Source organism: Martes martes, assembly GCF_963455335.1.
Source record: "Martes martes genome assembly, chromosome: 18".
Taxonomy (NCBI): Eukaryota; Metazoa; Chordata; class Mammalia; order Carnivora; family Mustelidae; genus Martes; species Martes martes.
In genome coordinates, this window is record NC_137906.1 from 6,704,105 (window position 1) to 6,723,536 (window position 19,432).

The 19,432-nt window shown below is 49.3% G+C and overlaps 1 protein-coding gene across 1 annotated transcript in view; it reads left to right on the forward strand.

Moving 5' to 3' along the window:
• Positions 1 to 293: 293 nt before the first annotated feature.
• POR (cytochrome p450 oxidoreductase) overlaps positions 294 to 19,432 on the forward strand; it is a 58,535-nt gene continuing 39,396 nt past the window's right edge. The window contains exon 1 of the mRNA XM_080829705.1: positions 294 to 343. The gene's annotated coding sequence lies outside the window, so the exon portion shown is untranslated. The remainder of the gene's footprint in view (positions 344 to 19,432) is intronic.

Genomic DNA, 19,432 nt, shown 5'->3' on the forward strand with positions numbered 1-19,432 from the left:
GCACAGCCACGGCCCCCACCGTGACCCACGAGGCGGAGCAGCGGCGTCGTGGGCGACAGCGAGCACCGCCGGCGCCCAGCCTCCTGCCGCCTGCAGAACGCTGGGCCCGGCTCCGGGGCCCGGCCGGGGCGGGGCCGCCGAGGGGGCGGGGCCGGGCCGTACCAAGAGCTCAGATTCGCCGGGGGCGGCTAGCCCCGAGAGCGCGCGCGCGGCTCGGTTGGGCGGGGCGGTGCCCCCGACGGCCACGCCCCCACCCCCGCGGCCGGCGCGGGCGGTGGTAGCGCCTCAGTGGTGCGGGCCTGCGTCCTGCTCAGGCGGCCACAGTGTTGCCTGGCCGCCCGGGGTGAGTGCGCGCGGTCGTGGTCGCGGGGTTGTGAGGTCAGGGCGCCGGGGTTCAGGGCGCCGGGGGCCGAGACCCGACGGCTTTCGGCCGCTTTGGCTGCCCGGGCCCTCACGCTCGGGCGGGCTCTCGGGCCGCGTCGCTGCCTCTCTCAACTGACGGCTGCGCGGAGAGCGCGGCTTCGACCCTGCTATTTCCCGGGGCGGCCTTTCGCCTCAAGCTGACGTCTCGCGGCGGCTTGCGGGGGGTGGTTTCCGCGGCTCAGGGCGCCCGACGGACCCCACGGGCGAGGGCCGAGTCTCGGCGTCCGAGGGCTCGGGCTCCAGTCTCCGCCGCGTCGCCATCCTCCGCTAAGCCACTTTTCCTCTCTGAGGCTCAGTTTCCCTGTCTGTACAATGGGCCTCAGGAAGAGGCCAGTTATTGAGGTAACTCACGTAGGAGACGCTCGGTGAATGCGCCTGCGACCCGAGTCTGACCCTGCAGCATCAGGTGGGCTCAGCTGAGGGCTCCGGGGAGCCTGCCAGCCCTGCCTCTCCCGAGAATCGCTCTGGGTACGGGCAAGGGCATCCCTGGGGGGGCAGTGGCTCTCCCGGGCAGGTGCCTCGGTGGCCGCTGCGACTCATCTTTGCTGGGCTCCGCTGGGCAGCCGTGACACCCTTAGTTCGTGGGAGCAATTGGGTAAGAGGTCGAGGTCTCCTGGGAGGCGAGGGGGCTGCAGGGAACTTGACCTCGACTTTTTGCTTACATTTCTGAAGACCGTTGTGTAAGCTGGTGAACGGTACTGAAGAGTTTGGGTCCAGTTCGGAGACGTGGCTGCCTCCTTTTGTTAGACTTTTATAAAATAACAGCCTTCCGCTGAGCTCGGCCAAACTGGAGAATTGTGCTCGCGCCGAGGGAGACGGGGCTGGAGTGGGTAGTTCTGGATTTGAATCTTGGGCCCTTGGCAGGACACTTAACTTCTTCGAGACTTCGTTTTCTCCCCCAAGGAGTACAGCTAGTGACACCGCCCACTCTGCCACCCACACAGGACTGAGGTCCTGAGGCTCCAAAGAGAAGGTCTTGGTCTTGGAGGGTGACATTGAGAATTGTAATATTCCCTACACGTGGAGCCGTTAACTAACCCTCCCGGATCCGGAGTCCTTCCCATGCAGTGCTGTAATTCCTTAGGCCCTCTCGTTGGCAGACAAGACCTTGGTTAAGTACTTGGAAGTCCTGTCCCTACAGATCCCCTCTGAGTGGTCGTGGGGTTGGCTTGATCCAGAAAACAGCCCCAAAGCGCCAGTTGGTAGAGCAGAGAACCCAGAAGGGATCCCTTGCTTTTCTCAGCGTCCCTCTAAGGAAGTCTTCTTTTCTTTTGGAGGGAATGGGAAGTTCTCCAGCTTCTCATGAGTTTGCTTAGCAGCTGTGATGGGGGAAACTGTGTCATTGGGCAGATAGCTTGATCATTGTCTGGGTTGCCCAGAAAACAGGGCCACATTTCAGAGAATGGAATATTAGCTTCCGGTTGTGTTGGGGGCATTGGAAACTGCCCAGGTGGTGGGGTCTTAACTCTCCGCAATTCTTCGTGTCTAGCACTTGGAGAAAGAGCCGTTAGGTTTGAGATGCAAGGAAGCCCAGGGACATACTTCAGCACCAGAAAACATGTTTGATCTCAGCCGACGTGAGTAAGGCAGGTGAATCCTCCTGGGTGGTACGAGTTTGGAAATGGCCACAGGATTTGTTGGTTTTGTTGGTTGCCTGACAAACCTGAAATTTTAGGACCCGCCAGTGACTCCCTGAACTCCTTGAAAATCAGGATCTGAATTAGGTAAGTCCACCTGTGTTCAGGAGAGTTTTTGGAATCAGAACTGCTGGCACATCTAATATTTATTGGCTAAACCTGTGGAACGGTTCAGGTTAATGAGAATTTAGCTCTTAAAGCAGTTCTTTTCCCCTTCATGGAAGCTTCTGCAGTTTTAGGACCTTCCATGTCTCCAGAGAGCCCAGGTGCCCCTGCAGCATCTCTGCTTCCCTGTGTTTTAGGAAGGAGCGAAGCACCTGATGGGGTAGGGAGGAGGGGTCAAGGACCCTGACTTACAGCTCAGGCACTAGCACCGTGTGCCTTTTGGCAAACCGCCCCAGGCCAGTGAGCCTCCACTTAGTGCTTTGGGATTTACCTTATAGGTCAGGTTCATTTAAAAATTAAAATCAGAAAAAAAAATGAAATGGAGAAATGGCTGTTTGTATAAAAAATGTATTTTTTTTCTGTTGACAGAAATAATAATAAGTGCTCATTATTAAAAATCATAAAAATAATAAGTGCTCATTATTAAAAATCAAACTGTTAAATACACAGTGTGGTTACTGAGCCTCCCTCATAGCCTTATACTGAGATTAAAAAAAAAATCACCGCTAGTGGTATAGTATAAGTTCTGCGGATATTTTCTTCACATATAAAGACATTTATTATCTAATTTTTTTTACTGTAAACAGAGATGTGTTACTGTTTAATTTTACCGTAAATTTGAAACACAAAGTCGTACTGTCATACTGTTTTGAGGCTTGCTTTTAATTACTTACCATGATAGATCACTGTCTAAAGCTCTATCTCACTTTTTTTTTCTACCTCATTCTTTTTTTTTTTTTTTCCAACTCATTCTTTTTAAAAACCTCGTTCTTTTTAAAAATGATGGAGTATTCGAGTCCCTGGTATTGTGGACAAAAATGTGGTTTTTTGCAGCTTTTGCTCTTATGAATTCTGGGACAGTGAGTAGCCTCTGTTCTTTATCTTTGTATGATTGGGCAAATATTTTTGCTTGATGAACTCCTGGGAGAGCTGGATCAATGTTCATGAACTTTTCAGTGTCCTCACTTAGCAGATACTGAATACTCCACGCCAGGGACTGTTTCGTGGTTGGAGTTTTAGCAGTCAACAAAACACACATCCTCCGTGGGTCTAATCTCTTCCTGGGGGCAAACAACGCACATGATTGTCAAATGATGATACGTAATTTGAGACTTAACTTTTGGTGACATATCAGATTCATTTAAAAATTAAAATCCGCAAAGAAGTGAAATGGAGAAGTGACTTTATATAATAAGAATGTATTTTTTCTGTTTACAGAAAAACTAAATGTTCATTATTAAAAAAAGACCATTACAGGAGTATGTCGTATAGACAGTGAATGTCCTTCGGAGCCTTCCACTAAGACATTTTCTTGACTGAAGAAAATAATACAAAGGGGTGCGTGTGTGTATGTGTTTGTAGAAATGGTGTGACTTTTGATGTCAGTGGGTACTAAATTCCCCTCCAGAAACATTCCCTTGTTACGTTCCCACCAGCAGAGACTCACGTTTTTAAAGTCAGAATCCTCAGGTCCGTTGTGAAGACGAGCTGCTAATGGCAGAGATGCTTTTATTTTAGGAAAGTTTATGCTAGACTCTGCACTAAGTTTTTTATTATGTGTGCACGTGTGTGTGCAGGCACACGCACAACATTGCCTGTGAGTGTTTTAATTCCTCTGATGACCCCAAAAGACTGGTGTTTTCATACCCACTTCACAAAGATGGCTATCATTTGCCCAAGGCCAAGGGTGAAGCTGAGACCTCACCCAGGACCGTCTGCTTCCAGAACCCTCACTTCCCTTTTGTGCTGTGTTACCACATTTTCTGACTGTAGAGGAGTGTCTTTTATTTTGGTGGAAGGGAAATCACCTAATACATATAATTACTTAATAATATGATTATTCCTCCCCGCTTCCAATACCAGAGCACCAATAAGTATGTCTGTCTCTTTTAATTACAAAAATTTGGGGGGGGGAGGGGCATCCCGGGGTGGTTCATTCCATTAAGCGTCCAACTCTTGATCTCAGCTCAGGTCTTGATCTCAAGGTCGTGAGTTCGGACCTGCTTCGGGCTCCACACTGGGTGTGGAGCTTGCTTAAAACCCTCTCTGTTTCTCCCTCTCCCCCACTCCCCCACACCCAGCTCATGCTGTCTATCTCAAAGAAAAAAAAGAAAAGAAAGAATGGGATGGTTACCATAAAAGGCCATATATAAAGATTGTCCTCGGATGCAGGGAGGCTAACTGGGAGGGGGTAGGAGGAGAGTATGTTCTACTGGCTTAGGTGCCCCTCAGTATGTCTGTGTAGGTCCCACTGTCCATTTCACTCTAGTGGAAGAACCACAAATGAAATGAGTATCTTGTGGAGAGATAAGTAATGCCAGTTCTCTATTATTATTATATAAGCTACAGAACAAAGCTGTCTTTTCTGTGCAGTTCTGTTGTCTGGCATTTGATAGATGGAGGGTGGGGAGAGGCTCCTGGGTGAGAGGTAGCTTACCAGCTTATGCAGGCGTTGGCCCACGCCAAGCCTTCTGTCTTCGGCCATACAGGGGGGAAGAGAAACCTGCTTCACCTGCCTCCCAGGACAGTTCAAAAGGTGTTTCTTTTTCCGGCAGCTAATTCTCGCCATTCTTGGCAGTGTTTCCGTCCCAGTGGAATGACACTTCAAAAACACATCTCTGACCCTCAGGGTCTAGGCATCTATGTTTAGGGCCTGGTTCAGGCCCTCGACAGCTCGGACGTGGCGGGGAGCAAACATAAGCGGTTAGGGCAGGGTGTGTGGGGCTCATTCTTGAGATAATGCGTGTGAAGTGCTTGTCCTTGGTGCTGAGCCCACAGTGCGCTGGGGAGCACTCAGGTTGGGCCTTTACTGGGGGGGGGGGTGGTCATGCAGGCTCCGCAGAAGAAGTAGCGTTTGACTGGGGCCTTGGAGGGTAGGTAGGAGTTCACTGAACCCACCAAGGCACACCTCCCCGGGTGGGAACCGTGGAGAGTGTAGGTTGTATGAGGCTAGGAAGCCTTCGGGGTCTTGTGAACCATGCTAAGCGAGGAGAAGGCATTTATTTATTTGAGAGAGAGAGAGAACGTGAGCAGGAGAGGGAGAGAATCTTAAGCAGTGTCCACGTTCAGTGCAGGGCTCCGTCCCACCACTCTGGGATCACAACCTGAGCCAAAGCCAGGAGTCGGACGCTTTACCGACTGAACACTCCCAACGAGAAGGCTTTGAAATAGGTCGGTGATGTGACTAGCACAGAGCAGCATGTTCTCGTGTTGGGTTTTCAGACTTTTCTACGGTCAGTATCCTCCTTTCTGGGTGAATTCATCATTTGGGAATCCTACTCTGCTTCAGTCTGTATCCTACTGTTCCCGGCCTTCTACGTCCTCAAAGCGTTTTTCCTTCCCCTAGCCCCCTCCTGGGGAACTGTCGGGGCTGTGTGCATATGTGTGTGTGTGTGTAGGTGGTAGTGGCGGAGTCCCATGGGGCAGACCGTGGCTCTCTGAAGGCTGGTCTGTTAGTTGGGTCCACTAGAGCCAAATTCATCAGCCTGTTACAATGGATGCCGGTCGGTGTGCCAAGTCGGCTAGCCCCAGAGTAGGTTGTGAACAAGGCGCGTGGGGGTCCCAGTCCTCCTTCTGGGTGTCTTGTGGAGAAAACTGCTGGTATGGGGTCTTGTTTCACTTACATGGCAGGGGGAAATCTCCTTTAATTGGGGTGCTGGAAGGGGGGAGGCATTCTGATCTTTGCATAGCGTCTGCACACAGCTGAGAGAATCAGACACGTGCCTCCCAGAAACGAATCCGTTTCAAGGCCAAACTGGACCAGAATGATGGGCCAAATGGGGGTGTCATCGGCCGTAGATTGCTCCTCAGAGGACTGGATTCTTTAAGAGACCCTGTGCTAGGAAAATCGAGTGGAAAAAGTTGGCTTTTGTTTATCTGGTTGTCCTCCCAGGAAAGGTGGACTCTACGGGGTGTGTCCTCTGATGTGGGACTTAATGTAATTTGTTTCCGGGTGAAATTTGTGAATTATGTTTAGTCACTTTTTTATCTCCCCTTTTTTATCTTCGGTGCCTTTTCCTGTGACTCCTCCAGCCCCCACCCAAGCTCTGCCTTCCCCGTGACCTGGTCCTTCGGTGCTCACGTAACAGCACTGTGACCTTGTGAAACTTCGATCCTCGCTAGCACACATCAACAGTGCACTGGGTAGGCTAGGTCTGTACAAAGGTTTGAGGGCTGGGTAGGAACACATGAACTGTGCTCACCCCTGAATTCAGAGGTGTTGACGCTATCCGTAGGTCACCTGGGTCGGTTTTCAGCACTGCAAACAGGGATAGTGGTTCTTGAGTACACGGAAGAACGTTCCAGCCTATTGTGCCCAGCTTCTTCTAGGGGTGGGGTGTAGATTGGGACACATCTCAGGCATCAGCAGGTTTTCCCATCAGGAATTTGCGGTCCAGTGAAGAAGAGTGTTTGCTGGTTTCAGTTAGGGGTATCAGAACCTCTGTGATTGTTTAAGAAACCAAACAGTGTCACGTGGACAGGCTGCGTGGCTGGCTTTATGTAAGGTGATTTGCAAACTCTAAACCAGTCGTTCAGCATGGCAACAGAGATGAAGACGCCCATCCCTCACTGGCCCCCCCCCAGCTGCTCCCTCCCCCCTCCCCCAGGAGGTCTCTTTCTCCCTCTTAGCGACTTCACTGTCTTCCTGGTACCTGAATGCTCTAAAGACAAAAGACCGGTTGGCCTCTGCCTTCCTTTTCGTTCTGGGTTTCCACCACCAGGCAGTCCTGTCCAGTTGTAGTGTTCGGTGCGCTCTCTTTCTCCCCTGCTGCGGTCTTACTGCAGCCCCTTCATTTCCTGCCACACTCGCCCCTAATTGGCTTCCCTGAGTCCGTAATTCCTTCCCACTCCTCCCCACTGCTTCTCAAGGTCCATCCACGCTGGATCGATCTCCAGGCCCTGCTAGTGTCAGCCCCCCTTTGCTCAAAGATTTACGGTCGCGCTCGCTGTCGAATCCTTTGCTGCCGTTCCCTTCCTCCTCCATCTGCCCCCCACAAAGGATACGGAAGTGGCTTGTAATAGAAGGAGCCTAATCCTCCCTCTCCCTAATGGCAGTGTGGTTGGAACAGAATGTGAATTCAGTGGGAACAGGGAACCTCCCCATCACTGCCACGAGAGTAAGCCAGTGCGTGGTACCGAGCCAGGCACAAGGTAGGCGCTCACTGAGTGCTCACTGGCTGACCAGGGGAGCGAGTGATCATGACTTCTCTCTCCGTAGTCCCTTGCTTCCTCCTGCATATGGACTGAGCCCAGATACACATGTTAGGGCTGATCTGTGTTGTTTAGGATTACTCTGAGTGCAGTATGAACTTTCGGGACGATTTTAATTTCGCATCTCGGTGTGACGGTTGAAATGTCTCAAGTTCCTTCTGCAGTTACTGGTTTATTCAGTAATTCAGTAATGAATCATTTTATAATTGGGAAAGAGGAGGAACTTGGGTACCTCCCCCATAGTATCCAAAGTCTCTCTAGATTGTTATTTGGAGGCCAAAAACATGAATCAGTGTGTTTATTTTAAAAATGCTACTGCAATAAATAAAAGGGTTCTAGGGTAACCTTTGAGTGTGTGTTGTGTATCAGGCCCCGTGCTGGGTATTTTATGTCTCGTGTCATCATCGGAACACCGCGAGGATGGTCAGTGAGGGGCTCGAGACTGAGTGGTCATGTGCCCAGGGTCCCCTTGTGTGGAGGCAGCATATCTGGGGTTTGAACTGAGGTCTGTCTACCTACAAGACCCATGTTCTTTCATGGCTTACCTGGGTTTTAGGTCAGTTGAATTCCAAGGCCAACACTCTACTCGGCCAGACCCCAAAGGAAATAACTAAAAGCTGAGAGCCTAGTAGTTGAGAGGACCCTGGGAGGCAGGTAATCCTATGAAAGGTCAGTCAAGGGAAGCTGTTGGATTAAGCATAAAACTCAGCTCAGAGCTTCCTCGAAGGCAGGCTGAAGAAGGAGGGGATTGAACAGCAAGCATTATTGGGAAAAGGAAGCAGGTCAGTTTAGCAAGAGAAGCACTTTTCTCTGGGCCTTCCCCCGGGGCTTGTAGAACAAGCCAGTGGCCAGCAGTTTCCACACAGCAGACATGCGTAGCCCACCCGTGAGTACCAGGCCCTCTTAGGGGCGCTGGGACTATGCTTGTGTGTGGATAGGCCCGGCAGGATGATGGAGACTCAGGCCCCTGGCGGAGGGAGTGTTCCATGGAACAGAGGAACGTGGCCCACAGGGAGCCCTCCTGGGACCCGCTCGGGTAAGGGCAAAGAACTTGGGTCTCCATTATAATACAGCACAGGCAGACCCTGGGGGATGGGAGCAAGAGGAGACTTGCCGGGCTGTATTCCGGCAGGAAAGGAGGAAAGCGGGAGACTCTGGGAGAGTGGGTGGGGAGAGTCCCTTTGGCAGGTGGGAGGCAGGCTGGCCAAAGGGAGGTCGTGAGGCTCTTAGCACACCGCCCCCCCCCCCATGCAGTGTCCTGCCATTGTGCTAGGAAAGTCAAAAGGCCTGGCTTGGCTTCTTGCCCCTTCATGAGTGACCACAGGGGAGCCAGGACATGTCAAAGGCAGTGCTGATCCCATCCCAATGCTCCCAGCTGCGGGGCCAGCAGGCTGTACCCCCCGGTGTGGACTGATGACTCTGTGTTGACGCAGCCATTCGGCAGCCATCAGCCAAGCGCCTGTTAGGCCAGGCCTCCTGGCACTGGGGGTTCGGAGACAGGAGGTGGCTCCCGCCGGACACCGTCCCCTCCCGTGTTTCCGGGGGTGCTTTCATTCTGAGTAGCGCCATCTCCTGATGGTACCGCTGGGATGTTAACTGCGAAACGCAGCCCAGGTCATTCAGCAAAGCAACTTTTAGCCATAACTTTGCCCTGTCCCGAGAAGGTTTCGCAGGGCAAAGAAATGGAGGAGAGGGTGGCTCTGATGCCTGCTGGTCTGGGTTCGAATCCCAATGCGACCGCTTATCCCTGCCTTTGGACCAGGTAACTAACCTCTGCGGTAATTAGAGCTCCTGTACCTGAGAGGGTTGTTGCAAGGATGAAACGAAATGGGAGAACATTCTAGTACAGGTGCTTAATGCCTGTTCGTTGTAACTGCGGTTGGTATTTATTTAGATATAAATAGACGAGGCAAATGGAAAGTGATGGTGGTGGAGACCTAGGGTTGAGGATGGTGTGTGGCTGCCAGTGGTGCCTGGAGTTTGTCCAGAGCAAAGGGGAGGACAGATCAGGAAGGGGGAGTGACTGCCGATGGGTATGAGGTTTTCTTTGGGCGGGGGATGGAAATGTTCACGAATTAGATGGCAGTGGGGATGGCTCACTGTTGTGCCATGGCGGGGAGAGTATTTTGAGAACTGCTGAGTTGCACGTTCTAAAATGATAAATTTTATGGTACATGAATTAGATCTCCATTTTTAAAAATCCAGTTAACTGGCCACAGTCCTTGGGGTGCCTGGGTGACTCAGTTGGTTAAGCGTCAAACTTTTGATTTCGGCTCAGGTTGCAATCTCAGGGTCCTGGGATTGAGTCCTGAGTCAGGCTCTGTGCTAGATGGGGCATTGGCTTGGGATTCTTTCCCTCTGCCCCTTCCCCTGCTCGTACCCTCTCTCTCCCTCTCTCCTTCAAATAAATAAATCTTTAAAAAAAAAAAAAAAGCCATGAGTCCTTGAGCAGCTGGATTCCCACCGGTCCTGCCCCCGGCTGCCCGTCACCTCAAGCGGGTTGTGCACACCAGTGGCAGATGGGTGCCGCGTGTCTCTGAGCTTCCCCAAATTTTTAGCCCTCTTGAGAGGGAGCAGCGTGTGTCACTTCTGGCCTGAAGCACTGTAGAGCGGGGGCTGGTCCGTCTCACAGTCTTCCTCCCATCCCAGCCACCTGCACTTTTTACACTGGGGTCATGGAGTCACATGGAAAGAGCTGCTTGCACTGCTGAGTCCCCTTAGGGGAGCCGAGAGCTGGACAGAGTCACCTGGCCTTCACCAGACACTGTGTCACATGAGAGGGTGAGCTCCTCCTCGGGGTGTGTGTGGGTGTCAGGAAGACACCTTGCCCCGGTGCGGTGGCCTAGAAAGCTGTCCTCCTTGTCCCTCCCCCTGGGGGGGTGCCGTGTGATGTGGGGCGCCTCTCTCCCAGCAGGCAGCCGCAGCAGGTGCAGTGGGGGCCGTGGCTTTCAGGACCCCTGCAGGGGAGGCTGGCAGTGGCGTAGGAAGCAGCAGCTGTCCTGGCAGCAGCTGTCACAGGGCAGATTCAACTGTCAGGCTCGGGAGCACCTTGCGGGACCCGGTATCCCAGGTGACAGCACAGGATAAGGTCAGCCCGGCAGCAGAGGGTTGTTTACCTGGCCCCAAAGAGAGCGCGGTCGGGGCAGTAAGGAAGGGTTACAAGCTAATGCTTTAGTGCTGGCGGACAGTCCTTAAATGGTCCGATCATCGTGGGTGCTTTTATAGACATTGCGGGCTGGTCCTCTATCATTTGGTTATTACGGACTTGCTCACGTTGTTGTGAGTCTCTCATAAGCCGGATCCCCACACCTTGTGGCTTACAAGCATGGCGCAAGTCCGTAGACACAGATCACGGAAATGACCCCAGTACACATTTGATCCGATGCGCCACATGGTCAAAGGTCAAGGTGAAGCACGGGTGGAGCTGGGGGTTCCGCACGGTGTCGTCTGAGACCTCAGCCCGCCGGCAGTCTCACCTGACCTCTGGACAGTGTTGGCCTCCCAGGAGGGGGATGCCCACGTCTCCTTCACAAGTCTGCCATGAGAACCCTGGCTTCCTGTCCACTCACAGGCAGGACGGTGGGTTGTGAAGACGCTTGGTGGACGAAAAGAAGGCCTCCTGCCTGAGACTTGCTCTGAATGTGGATCTGCTGCCCAGAGCAGCCTTCCGTGGCTGCCTGGTCCTCGCTGCCCTGGTGCACTCAGCCTACTGCTGGCCGAACCTAGGGTGACCCAGCATGGGAACTAACTGGGACCACCGTGAGCCAGGACTCAGGCTCACCCCGGGATCGTGACCTGAGCTGAAGGCAGACATGTCACCAGCTGAGCCACCAGGTGCCCCTAAACCGTAACTCTTTTTTTTTTTTTAAGATTTTATTTATTTATTTGATAGAGATCACAAGTAGGCAGAGAGGCAGGCAGAGAGAGAGGAGGAAGCAGGCTCCCCGCTGAGCAGAGAGCCTGATGCGGGGCTCGATCCCAGGACCCTGGGATCATGACCCGAGCCGAAGGCAGAGGCTTAACCCACTGAGCCACCCAGGCGCCCCTAAGCCGTAACTCTTGATCCTAAGTTGTTCTTGATCAGGTGAGAGAAGGAGATGGGGAAGGAAGGGACTCACCTTCGAGGCAGGTGCTGCTTCCTGCCGTCACCAGGCATGCGCAGGAAGGAGCAGGGGCGGGTTTTATGAAGGAAGCGGCACGTGAGTTCATCCTTGAAGACATAGCTTTGGTGGCTACTGTAGAAAAGGGAAGAACATTCTTAGGAGGAAGAGCAGTGAAGCAAAAAGAGGCAGCAGTGCAAGATGTGTTCAGGGAAGCTAATGGGAAGGCTTCGCAGGGAGGATGCCGTGGGGTTATTTTTTTTCAACTTTTTATTTTTAACCTATTTTTGACTTACGGAGAAGTTGCCAAAATGGTCTCCTTTTTTTTTTTTTCCATCTGGCTTCCCTTGGTGTTAATATCTTTTAAAATTATAATACAGTTACCAAGAATAGGAAATGAACATTGGTATGGTATTATTAACTATAAACCAAGGGTGGGCAAACTTTTTCTTTTTTTCTTTCTCTTTCTTTAAAAATGTTACTTATTTATTTGAGAGGGAAAGTGAGTGATAGAAGGAGCAGGGGCGGGGGAGGGGGAGGGGCAGAAGCAGACTCGCTGCTCCACAGGTAGCCCGAGGTGGGACTCCATCCCGGGACTCCGGGATCATGACCTGAGCCACACAGATGCCCCTGGGCAAACTTTTTCTGCAAAGAGCCAGAAAGTAAATACTTCAGGTTTCGTGTGTTGTAAGATGTCTGTCACACCTTCCCGACTCTGGTGTTTGAGCAAGAAAGCAGTTGTAGGTCATCTATAAATGAGTGTGACTGTATTCTAATAAAGCTTTATTTTCAAAAGTAGTCAGCAGCCTGGGTCAGTACTTGACCATAATTTGCCATCCCCTGAACTAAACGTCCCTTATTAGAATTTTGCTAGTTGTTTTTCCACTAAAGCCTTCCTTCTGTCCTAGGGTCCTGTCCAAGATCCTGCCTTGGACCCAAGTTGTCATACCTCCTTAGTCTCTTCCCATCTGTGACAGTCCCTTTGCCTGTCCTCACCATGGTATCTTATAGAACGCACCCCAGTTGGGTTTTGGCCATTGTTTTCTCGTGTTTGGAGGGAGGTTATGCATCCTTGGCAAGAAAACCACCAAGATGGTGCCATGCCCTTCTGAGTACATTGTCTCAAGTGGTTTGTTACTAGTGACGCCTACAGAGATCTCTTGGCTGGTTTGGTGTCTGCAGGGTTTCTCCTCTGCAAAGCTACTGTTTTCTTCTTTGTAGTTAATAAGTATCTTGGGAGAGGGGCGCCTGGGTGGCTCAGTGGGTTAAAGCCACTGCCTTCGGCTCGGGTCGTGATCCCGGCATCCTGGTATCGAGCCCCGCATCGGGCTCTCTGCTCGGCAGGGAGCCTGCTGTCTCCCTTCTCTCTCCGCCTGCCTCTCTGCCTACTTGTGATCTGTCAAATAAATAAATAAAATCTTTAAAAAAAAATAAGTATCTTGGGAGAGAGAACTTTGAGACTGTGCAAATCCTGTTCTCCCCAGACTTTTGCCCACTAATTTTAGCCCATCTGCTGGGAGGTCTCATCCGCAATAATTCTTACTGGGGATCTGTCTAATGGCAATTCCGTATTTCCCTCTTTCCTCCTCCATTTATTAGTTGGAATTCTGTGAGGAAGAGCTGTGCCTTCTCTCCTGTTGCTGTATTTATTCAATTATATCACGATGGAGTCACGGATATTTATTTGTTCTGCTGTTCGAGACCCAGTACTCTGCTAGCTGGCGGTGAACATTCCAAAGAGGAAAAATTAAGAGAACAGTCCTATTTGTAATAGTATCAGAAAGAGTAAGATACTTGGGAATAAATTTAAGCAAGGAGGTTGAAGACTTTTCCACTGGAACTACAAAACATTGCTGGAAGAAAATAAAAAAGATTTAAATAAATGGAAAGACAGTCTGTGTTCATGGACACACCAGGAGCCATAATTCATTAAAATGGCATCACCCCCTCAAAACAGAACACAGATTCAGTGCAATGTCTGACAAAATGCCCATGGCTTTTTATGCAGAAATGGAAAAGCTGATCCTAAAATTCCTGTGGAACCTCAGGGAGCTTCAGATAGCCAGCCTTGAGAATAAAGAACAAAATGGGAAGATTCATACTTCCCTATTTCAAAACCCACCAGAAAGCGCTAGTAATTAAGGCAGTGTGGTGCTATTATAAGGATAGACCTATTGGTCAGTGGAATAGAATTGAAATCCAGATCCTGATTCAGACATATATGGTTAAGTGATTTTTGACAAGAGTACCAGGGCCATTCGATAAAGGGAACTAGTCTTTTCAGCAAATGGTGTTGGGACAACAGATATCCACACACAGCTAGAATGAAGCTGGACCCCTTACCTGACTTTACACTGTATACCATAATCAACTCAAGGTGTATCAAAGACCTAAACAAATGTCAGAGATAAACCTATAAAACTCTTAGGAGAAAACATAGAGGTTAATCTTAATGACCTTGGACTTGGCAGTGGTTTCTCAGATATGACACCAGAATCCTATGCAACAAAAGAAAAAGCAGATAAATTGGGCTGTTTTGCACTGAACGTGTGCCCCTAGTATTCATCTGTTGAAAGCTTAACCTTTAATGTGATGGTATTGAGGTGGGGCTTCGGGGAGGTAAATAGGTTATAAGGGTGGAACCCTCATGGATGGGATTAGTGCCCTTATAAGAAGTGACAAGAGAGTGGGGTGACTGGGTGGCTCAGTTAAGCAGCTGACTCTTGATTATGGCTCAGGTCATGATCTCAGGGTCCTGGGATTGAGCCCCACATCAGGCCCCTGCTCAGTGGGGAGTCTGCTTGAGGATCCTCTCTCTCCCTCTGCCCTTCCACCCCCCCCCCCAAAATAAATAAATCCTTTTTTAAAAAAAAGTGACAAGAGGGCTTGCTTTCTCTTTCTGCTTTCTGTCTTGTGTGAATATGAGAAAGCAGCTCTCTACACGCTGGGCAGCAAGCTCTCCCCACACACTGGCTCTCCTGGTGCCTTGATCTGGATTCCCCAGCCTCCAGAACTGTGAGAAATAAATGCTCCTTGTTTGAGCTGCCTAGTCTAGGATCTTTTTGTTATAGCAGCCTGAGCTAAGACATGGACTTCATAAAAATTAAAAATTAAAAACTTTGATGCATCAAAGGAGCCTATCAAGAAAGTGAAAGGACAACTCGCATAATGGGGAGAAGTATTTGCAAATTATATATTTGATAAAGTTCAAGTATCTAGCATATGTAAAGAACAGTCATAACTCAACAACAACAAGAAAACCCAACTGAAAAATGAGCAAAGGACCTGAATAGATAATTTTCCAAAGAAGATACACAAATGGCCACAAGCACATGAAAAGATTCTCAGCATCATTCGTGATTCTCAACATCTTTGGTCATTAGGGAAAAGCAGATCTAAAGCCCAGTGAGATACTGCATCACACTCAGTAGCATGACTACTTAGAACAAAAACTAAATTGGAAAGTGACTGATGTTGGTGGGAACATGGAGAAATTGGAACTCTTGTATGTTACCGATGGGAATGCAAAGTGGTGCATCCACCGGGGCAGACAGCATGGCAGTTCCTCTGCACGTTAAGCTTAGCATGACTGTATGACTCCGCAATTCCATGTCCAGTTACAAACCCAGTGAACTGAGTACGGACACTCAGACCAATGCTCGTACATAAATGTAGCAGCATTATTTGTGATAGCCAAAAAGTGAAAACAACCCAAATTCCATTGTCTAATGAATGAATAAAATGTGGTAGATCCATACCTCGGAATAGTATTCAGCCGTGAACAGGAACAAATGGTTGACCCTTGCTACAATATGGTGAACGTTGAACACATGATGCTCAGTGAAAGAAGCCGGCCACAAAGGACCTGCTGATAGGAGGATTCCATTCATGTGAAACGTTTGTAATAAGCAAATTCACAGAGACAGATTAGAGGTTGCCAGGGGCTGAGCAATGGAGATTGATTGCTTCCTGGGTACTGTGTTTGCTTTGGGGTGATGAAAAACTTCCATAGTGATGGCTGGTACATCATTGTGAATGTGCTCAATTCCACTGTGCTGTACACATTAAGATGGCAAATTGTAGGTTGTGTGTATTTTGTCAGAATTTTAAAAAAATAACCTTAGAGATGAATCACAAACCCACCCCCCCAATCCAAGAACATTATTTATTTGGGCGCTTAAATTAGCAATGGCTAATTGCTTTAGCCATCGGGACCTCCCTTGGGATGTCTCCTGGTTCAAGCCCCATGTTTCCTTGAGCTTTTCCTTAATTTATGTCACTGTGAGATGTTCCGGGCTCATCTTTTGTTTCCCACACAGCAGCCCTGGAACCAGCTAGTTCTTTAAGAAGCCCTCGTTCCTTTAATTGGAGAATGGTCTTTAGAAACCAAAATGTGGGTGCTTGGGGATAGTGCTGATTTTCCCTCTGATCTGTTCCAGAGAACAGGAACGAGAGGGACAGTAATCCAACGTTCTTTGCGTGTCTGCCGTTTCCCCCTATTAGAGTTGTCCGTGGTGGTGATACTCCACTTTAGGAAGGAAAGTGGCCATGGGAAATTGAGATTTGCCCAAAGTCCTAGAATCATTAAGTGGCAGGGCAGTTTTGAACTGACTCCCCCCCCCCTGCCCCACAAAGCTGTGAGCCCAGTTTCCCTTCAGGCCTTTCTGGACACTCTTCCCCCCAACCTTTCTGTGACCTCCCATTTTGTGGCTCCCTCTGCCAAGAAGCCCTCCCTAGCCACTTGGACTCACAGCAGCCTCGCCCAGCTATGTACTGATGCTAGCCATCTGTACCGTTCGTTCTGGCAAGGAAGTAGCTGCCCTGTGTCTCTTTCCGCAGGAAGGGCAGAGAACATTCCCTGACTTAGTCTGTCTTTGCTTGTCCAGCGGACGCCGTGCTGGGCACATAGCCTACTTGGTGGCTGTGGGAGAGCCGTTCTTTAGTACGAGTGCCCATCCTGTTGGCCAAGCCTCGGTGAGGGGAAATGATTTACCAAGATGGTGGGAAAGCCAATACTCAGATTTGGTTCCCTGAACTCCCACAAGTCCCACACCCTTTTCATTACATCCCTAGCCTGTTTGGCTACTGATACTGTTTTATAATCCAGTGGACTAGAAAGAAACCAGAGCAAAGGCTGGGGCTGTTTTGCTTCCCTCAATGTTACAGTCTCTTTTCAGTGGAACCACTTCTAGCCAGAAAAGTCATGATTTTAGTAGAAGCTCAAGTATTACTTTTGGAAAGTAACCTTGATTTCCTTTGCTATGGTAGAAATACTGAAATATAGAAATATAGAATATATATATAGAAATATATAGAAATATAGAATATAGAAATTCCGGAATCAGTAGATGATGCAGAAGGAGTTTTTATTCCCTTTCTTTAGGGGATCCTGGAATGGGGGCATTTGAAATTTTGACATAATACTGTCATTGTAGAGGAATACTTAAAAGGGAGGTAGGTTTTTGTTTTGTTTTCGTTTTGTTTTATCTTCCTGCTGAAATAATACAGGCTCTTCTTCATGCCAGAAAACAGGTGAGGTGGGGTAAAGGTGCCATCAGTTTCCATTCTGGCTGGTGGAAGTTTGCAAAAACTGAGCTAACCTTGTCTACAGGTGGTAGAAAAATTGGGCCAGAGGTGCACTGGGCTTGGCAGGAGCTCTGAGGCCAGGAGGGCTGTTGCAGTAGCTTTTAGAGTAACCGAAGGCCTTCTGGGTTCTTCTGTGTCTGCCCTTCGATAGGCATTGTCTTCTGTCCCCCTCACAGTAGCCTCTGGGGCCTTTGTCCACTCCCGGCCCTCTGCCCCTTTAGTTAGAGGGACTTGTACTGCGTCAGCTATAAAGTGACTGGGCCTAGACATAAGTTAAGGCTTTCTTGTTGGAAGTCAAGGTGAGCTGGTCAAGGACGGTTGAAAGACATTGTGTGGGAACTCACCCTGCTCCTCTTGGCCCTAGGGGCAATGGTTGAAAGAGGGGAGCTGGTTCCTCCAGTTCTAGCTCAGCTGGAGGCAAATCTCTGGGCAAGCCTTCTGGTAGGTGAAAGGCAGAATTGGACAGATTCTGGAGTTCTAGACCCCAGAACCCAAAGCTTACTTTCCCCTCAGTAAAGGTTGGATTTCTCCAGAGCTTTCGGGTTTCTCCAGATCGTATTCTCTAAACTCAAGGAAACTGAAGAGCTTTTGGGAGTTCTAGGCTGGCTTCCAGGGGACAGAGCCTAAGTACTCTGCCATCAGTGTTCTTTCCCGTAGCTCGAGCACACTCAGTACGCTAGGCACGGAACAATTGTTCTCGTCTTGGTTATGCAAAATTCACCCTGCACGTATCTCTGTCTTTCGTAATTCTGCCAACAGCCCTGTGAGGTCGGTGGTAATATCCCCATTTTATAAAGGAAGAAACTGAAGCTCAGAGAGGCTTTGAGATGTGTGTGTATGTGTGTGTGTGTGATGTTGTCTTGACGTAAGGAGTTTAAACATACCCATTTCCAGACACGAGTGGTGGATGTGATTATTGAAATGTGCTTCCCCAAGACTCCGGTTCTCCCTCCCTGTGTTACCCAGTGCCCTGCCTGGACAGTCTTCCCCGCCCCTCCCTGGGGGCCGGAGGAACAGCCGGTGGTGAGTGGAGTGCTGAGTGTGGAACTCGTATGTCCCGAAGCTGTGGTGCTTGGGTTGGTGTGTGATTGTGACCCTGGGCCAGCACCGCCCATGCACACCTGTCCCACAACTGCCACTCGGGGTCTTATTTCCTGGGAATGATTTCTTTGGCTGAGAAGGCCTGTCTGGTCTGCACACCTGTCTTTCCAGTTGCTTCCCTCTGCTCTCCCTTCTGGGGCACAGGTGGCGTGGCCTCCCCAGAGTGCTTACTGATTCTGGTACTTAGGGTTTGTTTTTTACTTCTTTTCCTACCAGCTTCTGTGAGCTGGGCGCTTTGTAAAGTCGCTTCCCTTCGCTCCAGGTCAGCAGGGGGTCTCGCGCAGGGAAAGCACCAGAAAAATGTTGAAAATAAATTGCTTTTTGGAACATAATTTAACAGCCTTAAAAATATTTATTCCTTTTGATTCAGAGATATTCCCAAGATATTTTCGGAAACTCCATTCTAAGGAAGTAGTCAGAGGTTTTCACACTGATTTGTCTTGAAAAGCTATCAATCGTGATTATCATGGCATTATTTGCGATGGGGAAAATATCCAGCAAGCGACTTGTATGTTCATAGGCTAAGATAATATTTGAGAATTTATAATGTCTCCAGTTTCATATGTGAAAAAAGGCAGGACAAAATTACATGTAGTGTAAAACCAATAATAGTAAAAGTGAATTTATAATATACATATAAAAAAGACTGGTAGAACAGGGGCACCTGGCTGGCTCAGTCAGCGGAGAGGCTCAGTCAGCGGAGAGTGTGACTGTTGATTTCAGGGTTGTGAGTTTGAGCCCCACGTGGCATGTAGAGATGACTTAAAAATTAAATCTGTAAAGAAAAAAACCCAAATAACAAAAAACTGGTAGAAGAAAAACAATACACGTTTGAGTTACATTATTTTGCTTCCTGTTTTTAAATTTAGCGTATTTTTTCAATGATCATACATTCTGTTTTAAAGATTTTCTTTATTTGAGAGAGAGAGTGAGAACAGGCAGGGAGAGAGGGAGAGAGAGAAGGAGAAGCAGCTCTGGTATGAGCAGGGACTTGAGCACGGGGCTTGATCCCAGGACCCTGAGATCATGACCTGAGGTGAAGTCAGATGTGTAATCCACGGAGCCACCCAGGCACCCCTGAACATGTATATGTTTAACTTGTTTTATTTTGAGATCGTTTCAGATTTACAGAAAAGTTGCAAAAATCATGAATTCTTGAATACTCTTTACTCAGTTTCCCCAGTTATTAACATTTTACCGTGTTTATCA